This window comes from Procambarus clarkii, chromosome 58 (genome assembly GCF_040958095.1).
Source record: "Procambarus clarkii isolate CNS0578487 chromosome 58, FALCON_Pclarkii_2.0, whole genome shotgun sequence".
Lineage (NCBI taxonomy): Eukaryota > Metazoa > Arthropoda > Malacostraca > Decapoda > Cambaridae > Procambarus > Procambarus clarkii.
Genome location: NC_091207.1, coordinates 16,793,510 through 16,810,492, shown reverse-complemented (window position 1 = coordinate 16,810,492; position 16,983 = coordinate 16,793,510).

The following is a 16,983-nucleotide window of genomic DNA, read 5'->3' as shown; positions in this document are numbered from 1 at the left end:
AGCGTTTTTATGTACCGGTTTTTATGTTCCTTGGCCGGGCCGGGCTTTTCCGGCCCGGCCCGGCCCGGCCAGGGAGGCCCGCCCCAGCCCAGTACATGTAGACGAGCACATATAGGGCAGTGAGTACATATGCGTGAGCAAGCACGTTTAGGCAAACAATAAAAGGCACGATATAACAAAGGTAGTTCAGTAAACTTCAGTTCTCCCTTCCAAGTTTCTTATAATGTTCCCTTCTTCACTCTTCTCTGTTCCCTTCTTCTCTTCTTCTCTCCTGTATAAATCCTGATTGATTGATAAAGATTAAGCCACCCAAGAAGTGGCACGGGCATGAATAGCCCGTAAATATAAATCCTGTATCTCGCCTGGATAAATACTGTACTTACTTCATATGTCTCCCAACACCTTCCCAACACCCTCCCAACACCTTCCCTCCCTCACTCAATGCTACCTTCAACACCTAACATTTTAGAGATTGAACAGAAACTTGTGTACTATAATTGCTAAAATGTGTTAATATATGTTATCAGGTATGCAAAATAGCTGTGAAATGGAGTAATGACCGCGCTCTACATTAACATATATTTAATCATAGAACAGTTCAGTTCTTCATTTCAGGTCTTGATTCGCTGATGAGACTTACGATTCACTAGAGCTGCCAATCACATAGTGTTAATGTGTATAGTTTCTGTTATGTTAATGATCTAGTAATGTTAACACCTACAGAAGAACCTTTGAGAAAACATTGGATCGTATTCTGGGATTATTATCATGCGTTCGTTCCTCACAATGTTCGTTCCTCACAATGTTCGTTCCTCACAATGTTCGTTCCTCACAATGTTCGTTCCTCACAATGTTCGTTCCTCACAATGTTCGTTCCTCACAATGTTCGTTCCTCACAATGTTCGTACCTCACAATGTTCGTTCCTCACAATGTTCGTTCCTCACAATGTTCGTACCTCACAATGTTCGTTCCTCACAATGTTCGTTCCTCACAATGTTCGTACCTCACAATGTTCGTTCCTCACAATGTTCGTTCCTCACAATGTTCGTACCTCACAATGTTCGTTCCTCACAATGTTCGTTCCTCACAAGGTTCGTTCCTCACAAGGATATTTACCTATGCAAGGGTTGTCTTATTTGTTTCAGCCACCTTATTGCGACTTATTCTCTGCTTATTACCTGTTATAACTCTTGTCTTGAGAAAGTCCACGACGTCTTGGTCGTTAAACACGCGTGGTACTGTTTTCATATATTGTATCCTCTGCTTCTTGGGGATAACGTCTCGTTTGTCTTGTTCCACTTAGCGATGCGGCGTGGGCCTTTCAACACAACAACCTATTACTTAACTTTATCAACCTTTATCATTCTTTAACTAAATCACTCGATCGTTGCTGATTTAAGTGTCCTTATCACCTGAAGCTGTCGACTCCATGCTTACTCCTTTCACCTTACTCTCATCGTCTGTCTATGCTGTCTAAATCTATAACAACAACACTTGATGTTGTTGTTATAGATTTAGCTACTCAGGACGAAGTGTCCATGTAGCACGGGCTATGGTGAGCCCGTAATATATATCACTTGATTTCTATCATATACATTATACTGCGGCTCTGTGCTGGCTTTCGGCCACTTACTGCAACTCTCTCTGCCAGAGTGACTTGAAACTTACCACTTTGTCTTGTTGTATAGTGACTGCTTCGTGGTTTCCAGCTTAGGAAGTGTCGTTCAGCCGCTTCTCCGGCTTCAGATCTCGTGAGACTGGACTCCACGTGTCATCTGAGACAGTTCATTCATATTCGACTGTTATGATCGGTTTGTTTACTAGGTTGGTGTAACTTATCGCCCCATTGACTGTTGTGGTCTAATGGGACTCTACAGTGGAGATTTTCCATTAACTATTTAGCATTTGCGACCTATTTTAACTAGTTGAGCCAAAAATCTCGATTCATATTAACTTAAAGATCACTGTTGACCAGACCACACACTAGAAGTTGAAGGGACGACGACGTTTCGGTCCGTCCTGGACCATTCTCAAGTCGATTGAGAATGGTCCAGGACAATGCTTAAAGATCACTTATGTTTACAGTGGTAACTTCATCCTCCGATAAGTCATTTAAGTTTCAATTAAATGCAGTTTGGAAGCCAATTTAGCTCTTACCTAACGTAAATTCAGTGCCATTTGATTTTGGCACTTGGATATAATAAAGCTATTGAACTTCCATTATTGGTGTGCCTCCCTGGGGCTATTTTGTCCCCAATTACGGCTCTAAATTTAGAGGCCATATTTTCCCTTACTATCCTCTTCCCTCACTCCCTTTCTCTCCTTTCCCAGACTTTCTCCTCTTCTTGAGAAAGTTCTTTCCCAGCCAATATAGTCTTATCAAGGACCATCTCAGGGGTAGAATTTTTTGGACACTTAGGGGAGTTTAGTGTTGGTAGAACCTCGCTGTTTCCTGCTACATCCATACCCATTCCCTTGATACCCTCGATTGATTGATAAAGATTAAGCCACCCCAAGAGGTGGCACGGGCATGAATAGCCGTAATTCATACCCTCCGTTTGTTGTTGTTATAGATTCAGCTACTCGGAACAAGTTCCAAGTAGCACTGGCTATGGTGAGCCCGTAGTGAACCTACCTGGCACAGGAGCGGGCTCATACCCTCCGCCCCCTCCTTCTTTTATATCCTCCACTCTTCCATCACCTCTTCCTCCTCCCCCCTTCCATCACCTTCACCCATCCTTCCAGCCTACCTCTCCCTCACAGAAGTATGTGTGTACATCTGTGCGTACATGTGCGTCAGTGTGCGTACTTTCATGCACGTGTGCACGTCAGTGTGTGTGTGCACGTTCGTGTGTACATGAATGCGAGCCCACTAACCTCTTTTTCATCTATTGTATTTGTTCTCTCTGTTACGGGAGGGTCGAGTTTCGGCAATTGGGCCCGGTATTTTGAGTCGTGTTTTTCAATTCAATAAAACCCGGACTGCTTACCTCCCACCACATACACTTGATACCTGTAACAGTTTGAACATTGTCTAATATTAGTACTCAAATAATCACCTTTAACTGGTCGGTATTTTCTCGGCCACGCTTCTTGCAGACCGGCGTTCGATTCCCGATGGTCCATTAAGTGGTTGGGCACCGGTCCTTCACTTCTCCATATCCCACCTCCTTGTCCTAGTATGTTAACAATTGATTTGTCATATTGTCACAGTCAGGTGGAGGGGGTAGGGGGTGGTGGGGGAGGGGTAGGGGGTGGTGGGGGAGGGGGTAGGGGGTTGAGGGGGAGTGGGAGTAGAAGGAGGTGGAGTAGGAAGGAGTGGAGGTGAAGGGAAAGGGAAGGGGGGGAAGGAAGTGAGAGGGGGAGAGAGGTAATAGAGAGATGGGTCGTATGGTTCTGTAAATCACACAGCACTATATGCAATTTCCTCTGTCACGGGAGGCAAGAAGGGGACATTTAGCTTACGAGTCCCTCCCAGAGTTACGAGTTTTGTCTTGGCGGAAAGTTGGCGATTACTTGTGAGTGAAACTGCATCTCTCTCTCTCTCTCTCTCACTCTCTCTCTCTCGACAAGTGAGTTTGTAACAGCGGATAGTAACGAAAGGGGTAGTAACACTAGGGGTTGTAACACTAGGGGTAGGAACACTAGGGGTAGTAACACTACGGGTAGTAACACCAGGGGAAGTTACACTAGGAGGTAGGGTCTCAGGCAGGTTTATAACAAGTAAACTTGTGTAGAATTACTGTCCCAGAACCAAACATGGTAGACTTACAAGGCTTGCAGAACGCCGCTGTACAATTTACAAATCTTTGACAACTCCCGAAAATACAATAAGAGGATAAGGTAGAAGCGAACGTAACTACAGAACCACCCACTCCCGCCAGCTTTTCACTCAGTCAGCCGGTTAGAATAAGCTACAAAGGAGAAATTTGCGACCACAGCTCGTCCGGAACAAGGCGGGCTGAGTTGTCTGGGCGACCCTCACAGCTTACGAATGTGTGTGTGTCCGCTTGTCCACTCCTATGTACATCAGAAGGCGTGAAAGACTGCCAATCCCCCTTTGAGGCGGACTTCGTTGTCTATGTCTCAAGCCGTGGTGGGGCTCGAATGCAAATCTGTAGACACCATATTTCTAGTTTACGGGTTCGATGTGGTGTGTGGCGCATGCAAGCGGAGCCGTCAGTTACGTTGTTCTAATGTTTGGTTTATCAAATATTTTGTTTTCACTTCTAAATCTTGTTTTATTGTGTGCGTGTGTGTGTGAATTTTACATTTTCTAAGCAGTGTGGGCTAGAGTTTACGTTTTCATTACCTTCAAAGTCGAGGGGAAACTAATGTCATCTATATTGTCAAATGTTTATTATTTCTTTTTATTTATAAACTATAGCAAATATACATTTTTTAATATAAAATAGAAATATATTTATTTGTAAATATTGCTGGCTGAATCGATACAGGTTAAAGGGCTAATTAGCAGAGATGGGACGACCAATTTATTTATTAATTTAAAACTTAAAATAAAATTTAATGATCAAACAATTTTCTGTGCATTGTTGGGTTAGGTTAGGTGGGTTACTTGGGTTTGTACGTGTCTGGCTAGGTTAGTACTCTGTGTTTTGTACGTTGTGGTATATATATCCTGTGAACGGGCTGCTCATATGCCTCCACCACCCTACAGCTATACCACCACCACTATCACCATCACCATCACCACTATCACCATCACCACCGTTATAGCTCTCTCACGCCGCCGCCACCATCACCACAACCACTATCACCACAACCACTATCACCACAACCACTTCCACCTCACCGCAATTATCACCACAATCACCACCACACAACCACAATCACCACTACCACATAACCACAATCACGACCACCACCTCACCACAATCACCACCGCCACCACCACAATCACCACCACCACCTCACCACAATCACCACCACACCTCTGCACTTCTGCCATACTAAGGAAAAAAAAAACATGTCCTTCCCGAGACTTTTCCCCCCTTTTCTCTTCCAAGCCGACGTTCGGTACACAAGGGAACCTAATGAAAAATTTTCCCTAGGACAACAGGAAGGTTGTCTTAGCCCGGCGCACGTTCTCACCAAGGCGCCGGAGAGATGAACTGGGAATTACCGGGAAGCGTGGTTGGTGGCCGAGGTGAATATTTCACCAGGAGGGATGGGGACGAGGAGGGACGACGAGGGGGAGGACGATGAAAGAGAGGAGAAGGACGAGGCGTTGGCGTCAGGGAATATTTGACGAGCCGCCCAACTTACCTGTTGTAACGCTGTGTTGCAGGGGAAACTTGTATAATCTATAGTGGGACATATATTCTGTATAGAAAACGTTGAGTTAACTCGCTTGATGTACTGGATATGTGTGTGTATATATATATATATATATATATATATATATATATATATATATATATATATATATATATATATATATATATATATATATATATATATATGTGTGTGTGTGTGTGTGTGTGTGTGTGTGTATACGTATGTAATGTGTGTCTGTGTACTCACCTAGTTGTGCTTGCGGGGGTTGAGCTCTGGCTGTTTGGTCCCGCCTCTCAACTGTCAATCAACTGGTGTACAGATTCCTGAGCCTACTGGGCTCTATCATATCTACATTTGAAACTGTGTATGGAGTCAGCCTTCACCACATCACTGCCTAATGCATTCTACTTGTTAACCACTCTGACACTAAAAAAGTTCTTTCTAATATATCTGTGGCTCATTTGGGCACTCAGTTTCCACCTGTGTCCCCTTGTGCGTGTTCTCCTTGTGTTAAATAGACTGTCTTTATCTACCCTATCAATTCCCTTCAGAATCTTGAATGTGGTGATCATGTCCCCCCTAACTCTTCTGTCTTCCAGCGAAGTGAGGTTTAATTCCCCATAGTCTCTCCTCGTAGCTCATACCTCTCAGCTGTGTGTGTGTGTGTGTGTGTGTGTGTGTGTGTGTGTGTGTGTGTGTGTGTGTGTGTGTGTGTGTGTGTGTGTGTGTGCTTGCTTGCTTGCCTAGATATGCTTGCAGGGTCAAGCATCTGCTTTATAGTCCTGCTTTACGACATTTCATTTAAAATACAGTGACTCGATTCCCCATGTTTTATCACCAAATGTTACCTCACCGTGTTACTGAATTGTTACAAAACATTAACAACAAATCAGCTACATTTCACCGCGCTGGGAATGATGCTAGAGAATGGTGCTGCACCATGAATAATTTGGCAGGCTTAGGACTAATTGAAGATCCCTATTGACATGATAATTTTGGTGACGATGAGAAGCATAGGTAATGCAAACATAGGTCTATCAGGGTGATGGATCATTGCACAGCAAATGTTCGATAATTAAGGTAATTATCAGGAGAGAGTACTAAGCCAGTATGACTATATAGCATCTACAGGGATATGAGGACAAGGAGCTGGGATAAGTGGACAAGGAGCTGAGATATGAGGACAAGGAGCTGGGATATGAGGACAAGGAGCTGGGATATGAGGACAAGGAGCTGAGATATGAGGACAAGGAGCTGGGATATGAGGACAAGGAGCTGGGATATGAGGACAAGGAGCTGAGATATGAGGACAAGATATAAGGATATAAGGATAGAGCGTAGAAACGGCGGGCAATCATTCAGACTATCAGGTAGAAACGTCGACCATTCAGGTACCGTGATACCAAACATGGTTCCAATCATTCTATTTACAACTCAGGACATAACCAAATATATCAGTATACTCATCTCTCTACTACTTGAAAATACATCTGTTCTTACTAACATACCACATAGCATACGTAGCATTCTTCACCCTCCTTCACTTAGTCCCAGTATGTCCGCGACATACCCATTAGCATACCCGTCCCTCGGCGCCTTCCCCCGTTATACTTCATCTATAGAAAACAAACATTTTTCCGGCATATCTCTGATTTCCTCTTCACATGCTCAACATACCCCTAGCAGAATCCTCCCCTCTCCTCCTCACGCCCAGCATACCCCAGCATATCTTTTACAACATCCTCCTCCTATCCAGATCCAGCATACCCCCCTTTGTTTATCAGCCAGCATACCCACAGCCTACCAGCCAGCATACTCCCTATCATATCCAGCATACTACCCAGCATAGACTGAACATACCAGCCAGCATACCCCCAGCCTACCAGCCAGCATACCAAGGAGCAAACCACCCGGCATAGCCGTAGCATACCAACCAGCATATCTGCCGTGATCGTAAGAGCAGTAATTACCACAACCACGGTGGTAATGACCGAGAGAGGCCGTGTGTAGCAATCAGTTTAGGAGGACTAATGACCCTCTACTGGCAACCTGTAACGTCCTCTGCAGTAATTAGTACAGAGCTGGCTAATGATGGGCAGAGTGGCGGACCCCATGGGGGGAGGGGCGGGTGGGGGTAGACCCCATGGCTGATGGGGTAGGGGTGGGTGGTGGTGGACCCCATGGATGATGGGGTAGGGGCGGATGGGGATAGACCCCATGGCTGATGGGGTAGGGGTGGGTGGTGGTGGACCCCATGGCTGATGGGGTAGGGGTGGGTGGGGGTAGACCCCATGGCTGATGGGGTAGGGATGGGTGGTGGTGGACCCCATGGCTGATGGGCAAGAAAGGCTATTTATTTTTTGTTATTGTGATTGGTGATAGGGAGATAAGTATGTTGGGGGGTGAGGGGGTGGTAGAGGGGCTGTTAGTAGGGATTGTGGTAGAGGAGGGGGGCTATATGGGGGGGGGGGAGGTGATGGTTGAGGGGGGAATATTGCTCAGTTGAGAGGGTAAAGTTGGCTTTGGAGATGACCAGTCACTGGTCATTGGAGTGACATCACCCTCTCCACCAGTGTCTACCTTATAGGCCTACTTTCCCGGGAGCAGGAATGTGAGGAGTAACTAATAAAAATAATATGGAAGCTCTTTTTTCCCCTCTTTGGCTTGTGGGTTCGTCTTGTTCCACCAGTCTCTCGGAGGATCCTCAAGGAAGAGGCCCCTGTGATCCTGATGGATCGAAAGATCAGTCCCCTCCTGTTTGTCACGTGTCGGAGTACTGAAGCGGGACATTGCGAGTACTCCCAGGGTGTACTGGCCCAAGGGCTCGCTAAACCAGTAAACACACAACAGACCCCAGTGTTATGTATACTGTGGTTACTTCACTGCACCGTTGTAACAAAAGTGTCTTTACACTCTAGGGGGGCCGGCCGAGCGGACAGCACGCTGGCACGTGATCCTGTGGTCCCGGGTTCGATCCCGGACGCCGGCGAGAAACGATGGTCAGAGTTTCTTTCACCCTATGCCCCTGTTACCTAGCAGTAAATAGGTACCTGGGAGTTAGTCAGCTGTCACGGGCTGCTTCCTGGGGATGGAGGCCTGGTCGAGGACCGGGCCGCGGGGACACTAAAGCCCCAAAATCAACTCAAGATAACGCAAGATAACACTGTGTGTGTGGTGGAATGGTGGTAGCCAGTATAAGATAAATAGGACTTAAGGGTTGCCTTTATGACAGGTTGTGGCTGGAGGTGTAACATGTCTTGACAGACAGATGGTAGCCTCCTCAACCCCATCCTCTTGTTCAGACAGTACCTATTGTGACGGTCGTCAATAGTCAGAATTCTTACCTTCTTAGCTTTTAGATAGTAGTATACTGACTAGTAAGGAATTCTTTTAAAATAAATAAAGCTAGAACACAAATATACATATTCCTAGGCCTAGTATAGCACTTATATGTACTATGAAAGGCCTTAGATATCGTGTATTAGGCCTTAAGGAGGTTAGGTTAGTTTAAGTTAGTTTAGTTTGTCAAAACAACACAGGTACAAAATAGTTCCCGGTTTGTCCAACTCAATAGTTCAGATTTCCACCTTCCAATTTCGTTGTACGTGGGTATATGTACTATGGTGCTCATCGTTACTATAAGTACCACCAGAACAGGAGGAGGGGCCGCCTCAGCCTTCTGCCCCCAGGGGGACTGCCAGGGGCTGCACAGATCCTCACACCACACAATATAATAACCGAGTCAACATGTTGTGAAATACGGGCTATTCATGCCCGTGCCACCTCTTGGGTGGCTTAATCTTTATCAATCAGGTTGTGAAAATTGTCAGTCAACGTGGGTGGACACCAAGCCTGGACTCCAAGCCAAGTGGCTTACATTGAGTAAGCCATTGCTTACTCAATGTAAGCCAAGCTTACATTGAGTAAGCAAAGCTTACTCAATGTAAGCTTTGCTACAACTTACCAGTAGTAGGATACACCCAGTACAGGAAGAGTCATGGGAGAGATGTGGGAGGGAAGGAGTCGGTTTTGTAATAGATTTGGGTTGAGAGTGTGGGAGGTTTTGAGAGTGTGGGGTTGAGAGTGTGGGGGGGGGGAGTTGAGAGTGTGGGGGCAGTGTAAAGAGTTGGAGGAGACTGAGTTGTTGTTGTTAATGATTTAGCTACTCAGGACGAAGTGTCCATGTAGCACGGGCTATGGTGAGCCCGAACACAAGAGACTGAGAGTGTTGTGTGATGATAAGAGTTTAGGGAGTGGATGTCTAGTCAGGAGCGAGAGGATTTTCTTTCTTTATTTGGAGTGGGAATGGAGGTGTTTTGCTTCCTGGGGTGGGGGGAGGGATAGGAGTGTTTTGATGAGTAGGGTGTTGAATAGAAGGAAGATGTGGGTGAAAAGAGGGAGAGGGCGGTGGGAAGGAGTAAGGAGAGAGGGTAGAAGAGGGGATGGCCAATGAAATAAGGTCCCAAGCAGAAGGGCATCAACAATCCAGCTCTCTTAAAAGCTAATGATCCATAAGACGTCTATGGTTACCCCAACCTTATTGTCATCCGATGGATTGGAAAAACAGTGAGGGGCGGAGGAGAGAGAGAGAGAGAGAGAGTGGATGCGATGGGATGAGATGAAGAAGGAAGGGCAATAGGAGGGGAAGAGGCTGGGAAGGGGTGTGATGTGGAAGAGAGTAAGAGGAGGCGGAAGAGGAAGGGAAGGGAATTGTGAGAGGAAAGCGCCAAGCCATTAAGACTTTATAACAGTTGGAATATATCAAACTATATATATCTTCAGGTTATGTTGACCAGACCACACACTAGAAATTGAAGGGACGACGACGTTTCGGTCCGTCCTGGACCATTCTCAAGTCGATTGTGAATGGTCCAATCGACTTGAGAATGGTCCAGGACGGACCGAAACGTCGTCGTCCCTTCAATTTCTAGTGTGTGGTCTGGTCAACATACTTCAGCCACGTTATTGTGACTCATCGCCTGCATCTTCAGGTTATCTTGAGATGATTTCGGGGCTTAGCGTCCCCGCGGCCCGGTCCTCGACCAGGTCTCCTTTTTGTTACCCCCCCCCCCAGGAAGCAGCCCGTAGCAGCTGTCTAACTACCAAATACCTATTTACTGCTAGGTGAACAGACGCATCAGGGTAAAAATAACTCTGCCCATTTGTTTTCGCCTCCACCGGGGATCGAACCCGGAACTTCAGGACTACGAATCCGAAACGCTGTCCACTCAGCTGTCAGGCCCCCTTAAATATAAGGGGAGGTCAGGATAAGGATTTTGGGATGGGACGGAGGGAAGGAATGGTGCCCAACCACTTGGACGGTCGGGGATTGAACACCGACCTGCATGAAGCGAGACCGTATTTTACCCAAATACCCAAACTGGAGGTCAATTTGGGTAAAATAGGAAAATTCCCCGTTTCCCTTATGTTCAAGTTTCCTTATAAAAGTACTATATTTAAAGTATGTGAAGTTACCTTCAACTATGGTCACCTTTAATACTCAGTCATAACATTTAAAGAAAAAGCTGTAGAATATATATATATATATATATATATATATATATATATATATATATATATATATATATATATATATATATATATTATATTTGTTCCTTTTTTTCGTTTGTGTATTTTGCGGCCGGTCAGTCAACCATGGAGTCCTGGAAATTGTTGGCGGAAATTGTTGACGGGAAATGAAAAATCTGCGAGGGGTTGGCGTTGACAAGGTTTTGTTCATGTATGGTGAACAGGGAGGGTTGACAGGTCAACCAGTCCGGTCAGCAGGTTGACTGGTTGACTGGCTGATGAGCAGGCTGGCAATTTCATGGTTAAGTGGGAAATTGACCCATAATCTCTGTGTGAGTGTTGCGTTGAATATGTGTAGTGATGTGTATGTTAATACTGTTTCACGGTTTATGATACAGAGTAAGCCCACGGAAGGGCTTACTTTTTAAGTTGATTTCTGTATTCTTCAACAGGCTCCTGAGGCCTGTAGAAGGCTTAAGGAGCCTGTAGAAGGTATTCGGAGTCAGAAGAAGGTGTTCGGAGGTGTAGAAAGTCCTAGAAAGCTTGTTCAGTCTGCCTCCGTCCTACAGTCTGCCTCCGTCCCATCCCTGCTACAGTCTGCCTCCGTCCCATCCCCCCCTACAGTCTGCCTCCGTCCCACCCCCCTACAGTCTGCCTCCGTCCCATCCCCCTCCCCTACAGTCTGCCTCCGTCCCATCCCCCCCCCCTACAGTCTGCCTCCGTCCCATCCCCCCCTACAGTCTGCCTCCGTCCCATCCCCCCCTACAGTCTGCCTCCGTCCCATCCCCCCCTACAGTCTGCCTCCGTCCCATCCCCCCCTACAGTCTGCCTCCGTCCCATCCCCCCCTACAGTCTGCCTCCGTCCCATCCCCCCCTACAGTCTGCCTCCGTCCCATACCCCCCCTACAGTCTGCCTCCGTCCCATCCCCCCTACAGCCTCCCCTTCCATCCCCCCTACAGCCTCCCCTTCCATCCTCCCTGCCCTCCCGCGTGTCGTGTCTGACGCAGAAATATAACTTGCGTGCCTGCCTCCAGTGTATGAATCTTTCCTTGCTCCTCTGTCGCGGTTTGGCCGTAAATCTAGGATAGTAGAGTGTAAATATCTTGTAAATGGTTGGTCGGGCGTAAATTACCTGTAAATATTAAGCTTGATGTGCCTAAGTTTTACGTCGGTGATTATAATGCCATAATGCGAGGGGGTGTTGATGCTTCTGTGCGCATTTTCGTGTAGAACTCTGTTCCTTATGTGCGTGTGTAGTATGCCTGTATGTGTATATAATATGCGTAGTGGTGTGCATGTTCCGTAACCCCCTTTGTGTGCTGATGAATCTGTGTTTCAGTGAAAGTGTAATCTATACCCACAGATTCACAACCTCTGACACTGTGGAACTTGCTAATACCAATATGGCTAAATCTATATCCATTTCCTCTTTTTGAACCCCTCACCATCCTCTCTCCCCATGTCAAAAACTGTGTCCGAGTGTGCTTGTATTCTATTAGATGAACTCAAATTTCTCCTGACCGGCAATAGTCTCATATATACGTTTTTTAGTTATATCTAATGGTTTTTAAGGACGTCAGAAATACGTATTTATGTCAAAAGTTACAGTATTACTTTTGTGGCACCATTTAAAAACGTCCACAAACGTTCTGTGTTTGCTGGGTTTAACCTTTCCCTTGAAGCTGTATATCAATCTCCGACCGCTTGGGTGTGAGTCAAGTGTGACTTGTAAAGCTTCCATTCTGGCCAAAGGACACAAGTTCGCATCACCCAGGATAGTCCAGGTAGCTACGGGTCTGGAAACAGGGGTGTTGATTTATGGAACAGGTTACTGGGTAAAATAGTCGACGAGATCGTTGGATGATTCAGGCGCAAGTTAGACATGTATATGGATGAGTTTGGGTGGATATAAATTGGAGTTGCCTCGTATTGGCCAGTAGGAACTGCCTCGTATGGATCATTATGAGCTGCCTCGTATGGGCCAATTGGAACTGCCTCGTATGGGTCAGTAGGAGCCTCTTATGGACCAATATGCCTTCTATAGTTTCCCTAATTCATTTGATATAAGCATGTTCCTTCCAGTGTGGTGCTGCTGGGCTTCAGAGCCTTGTCCCCTCAAGTTTACCAAATGCAGTCATTACTTTAACTTTTGTTTAAACGGCGTCAATGGTATTGGTACGTGCCAAATAACTTTTAACATTTAATTATCGTTTGATTAACTGTAGAATGGAGAACCATTTTCCGAGTGGAAGGTGAATTGCGTGATCAGACGACTCAGAGGGTAGATGAGTGTGTACTGTGACGCATCTCTTCTGCCCAAGGGATAAGAGATAGACTAAAGTGGGGCTGGTAAAGTATCTCCTCTGCCTAGAATATTGCACAGACTAAGAATATGGCATTTTTTTAAGGAATATGTCTGGTGGTCTTATTCAGCTCGGAGAGGTGTTTCTTCCTGTTAGCGGAGCCGATAATATATGAACCTATAATCCAGTGGTTATATTAATATTTTGATATATGGTGTTAACGACACTGATTGTTACGGAGATTAATTATCCCCATATTTCTGCTAGGAAACTGCCATGATTAATGCTAGTATATATAATCTGGAGTGCGCATGCTCGCCTGCCAGTCCGCGTGCACTTCTAAGATAGTTTCCCCTTTATAATCTTCATAGAAAATGGGAACTGTTGATTAAAAGAAAACAGGAGAAATCTTTCACGTCTCAGTGAAAGTTTTTAAAAGACTTTAATACCTTTACTCAGTGCATGCGTTTAGCTTTTTAATTAAAAAAAGTAAGAAATATAAAAGTTTTAGAAATATTAGCCAAGGTCATCACTGATATATATATGTATATATATGTATATATATATAATATATATATATATATATATATATATATATATATATAATATATATATATATATATATATATATATATATATATATATATATATATATATATATATATATATATATATATATATATATATATATATATATATGTCGTACCTAGTAGCTAGAACGCACTTCTCAGCCTACTATGCAAGGCCCGATTTGCCTAATAAGCCAAGTTTTCTTGAATTAATATATTTTCTCTAATTTTTTTCCTATGAAATGATAAAGCTACCCATTTCATTATGTATGAGGTCAATTTTTTTTTATTGGAGTTGAAATTAACGTAGATATATGACCGAACCTAACCAACCCTACCTAACCTAACCTAGCCTATCATTATAGGTTAGGTTAGGTAGCCGAAAAAGTTAGATTAGGTTAGGTTAGGTAGGTTAGGTAGTCGAAAAACAAATAATTCATGAAAACTTGGCTTATTAGGCAAATTGGGCCTTGCATAGTAGGCTGAGAAGTGCGTTCTGGCTACTAGGTACGACATATATATATATATATATATATATATATATATATATATATATATATATATATATATATATATATATATATATATATGTCGTACCTAGTAGCCAGAACGCACTTTTTGGCCTACTATGCAAGGCCCGATTTGCCTAAAAAGCCAAGTTTTCCTGAATTAATATATTTTCTCAAATTTTTTTCTTATGAAATGATAAAGCTACCTATTTCATTATGTATGAGGTCAATTTTTTTTTATTGGAGTTAAAATTAACGTAGATATATGACCGAACCTAACCAACCCTACCTAACCTAACCTAACCTATCTTTATAGGTTAGGTTAGGTTAGGTGGCCGAAAAAGTTAGGTTAGGTTAGGTTAGGTAGGTTAGGTAGACGAAAAACAATTAATTCATGAAAACTTGGCTTATTAGGCAAATCGGGCCTTGCATAGTAGGCTGAGAAGTGCGTTCTGGCTGTTAGGTACGACATATATATATATATATATATATATATATATATATATATATATATATATATATATATATATATATATATATATATATATATATATATATATATATATATGCAACAATGATCACAAAAACACTGATCCAAGTATGCAGAATAACCACATATGAAAAATAGAAAATGCTTAACGCGTTTTCGGCTAATTCGCCTTCATCAGAGCAAAGTAGAATGAGGATAAGATTGCTGATCAGACCTTTATATCCGCCTGGGCAGATCACCTGACCACCAAAAATAAGTGGAGGAAAGGAATTATAAGAAAGAAGGTAAATGCAGAAGGCCTATTGGCCCATTAAAGGCAGCTCCTTTGTTTTGACGTCAAAACAATATAGCAATCATTTAAACACGTATGGCACTTGGAGATATTAATAGGAGCTGCCTTTAATGGGCCAATAGGCCTTCTGCATTTACCTTCTTTCTTATAATTCCTTTCCTCCACTTATTTTTGGTGGTCAGGTGATCTGCCCAGGCGGATATAAAGGTCTGATCAGCAATCTTATCCTCATTCTACTTTGCTCTGATGAAGGCGAATTAGCCGAAAACGCGTTAAGCATTTTCTATTTTTCATATGTGGTTATTCTGCATATATATATATATATATATATATATATATATATATATATATATATATATATATATATATATATATATATATATATATATATATATATATATATATATATACATATATATCAGATATATATATTGGAGACCGGGTCGTGATATATATATTGGAGACCGGGTCGTGAAATATGTTGATCCTCGGAACTACCTCAATGGAATGTAGAAAAAAAGTAGAAATCCGCTTGCAGGGTTGAGCTTCAGCTCCCAAGCCGCGTCTTCGAGGTTTAATGCAGTCACTATTCACTTTTTCTTATATTTACATTTGAAATTGTAGATTGACTTAGCGTCGACTGCTTCTTTAAGCGATTCCATTAATTTACGATTCTTGCGTGCAAGATATTTTTAAATTTGTGTCTCATATGTGTCTCTAGTTTCCATCTATGTTTCCTTATTAAACTTTTCCTCACTGTGAACGCTACTTCTACCTAATACTAAGATACTAAGTCCTCTTAGTATCTTGTATGTCATTATCATGTCTGCTCTATTTCTTCAGTGTGTGAACTCGCCTAAATATGTTCGAAGGATCTAGTGCAGTAACCCCCACCGATCCTACTGTTTTCATCTCTGCTTTTGAAGTAGCATATTGAATTAGCTTCTGCTGTCTATCCTAGTCCATTTGTCCATTACTCTTACATTAAGAAAGTTCTTTGTAACCCCGCTGTGTCTCGTCTGAGCCGCCAGCTTCTATGTTCTTCTTTTATCCCACTTTATACCGAACATTTACGACCCAAGGACACGAACCAGGGAAGCTGGACTTGACTACCGGCAATTCGTGCAGGAGAATGCTAATGCCTTCGGGAGCCTGGTCTTTGATGAGCGTCTATTGGTGTTGTGCCTTAACGGGGCTGGGAGCTCCATTTAAATATATAATTGCCGGTTCCTGCTTGATAAAGAAACTTGGAGAAGAAAAATGTAGAGGGAGAGACTTGGTGGAGGAGGGTGGGGTTGGGGTTGGGGGGGAAGAGGGGGTATTTGTTTCCCCCTCTCAACACTTTTCCTTTCTATAAATCTCTTTGCTTCTCGCCTCTCCTCCTCCTTCGTGTGTCTCTCTCCCCCTCTACCATCTGTGCATCCCCCCTTCTTTCTCCTTTATCCCCTTTCTTTTACTCTCCCTTCTCCCTCTCCCTATGCCTTCATCTCTAAATTATCTCCTTCTCTTTCACTTTTATCGTCTTCTATCTTAATTTCTCTCATCTTTCGTTTGAAAGACTTTTGGAAGGTGGTCAAGACGAGGAAGGAAGAAAGGATATTCGGGGGTTATACATATATGTATATAGGAAGAAAGAGGGGAAACGAAGAAAGAGAGAAGCTGAGGAAAAGAGGCATTGCCGATAGAGAAGAGGGGCAGGTGTGAAAGAGGAGGCAGGGGAAAAGAGAGGAAGAGAGGCATAGAATTAGCGGATAGTGGGCAGAATAAAAGGTAGGGAGTTAAAGTGGGAAGGAGGAGGGAGAGGAGGAGGGTGGGAGAAGAGAAAATAAGAGGGAGGAGGGAGAGAAAGTGGGTCGGAGGGAGGGAGAAGAGAAAGTGGGAGGGAAAAGGGAGAGAAGGTGGGTGGGAGGGAGGGAGAAGAGAAAGTGGGAGGGGAGGAGAAAGTGTGGAAAAGTTTAATTTGGTGAAGTGTCCAGAGAGACGCAACCTGA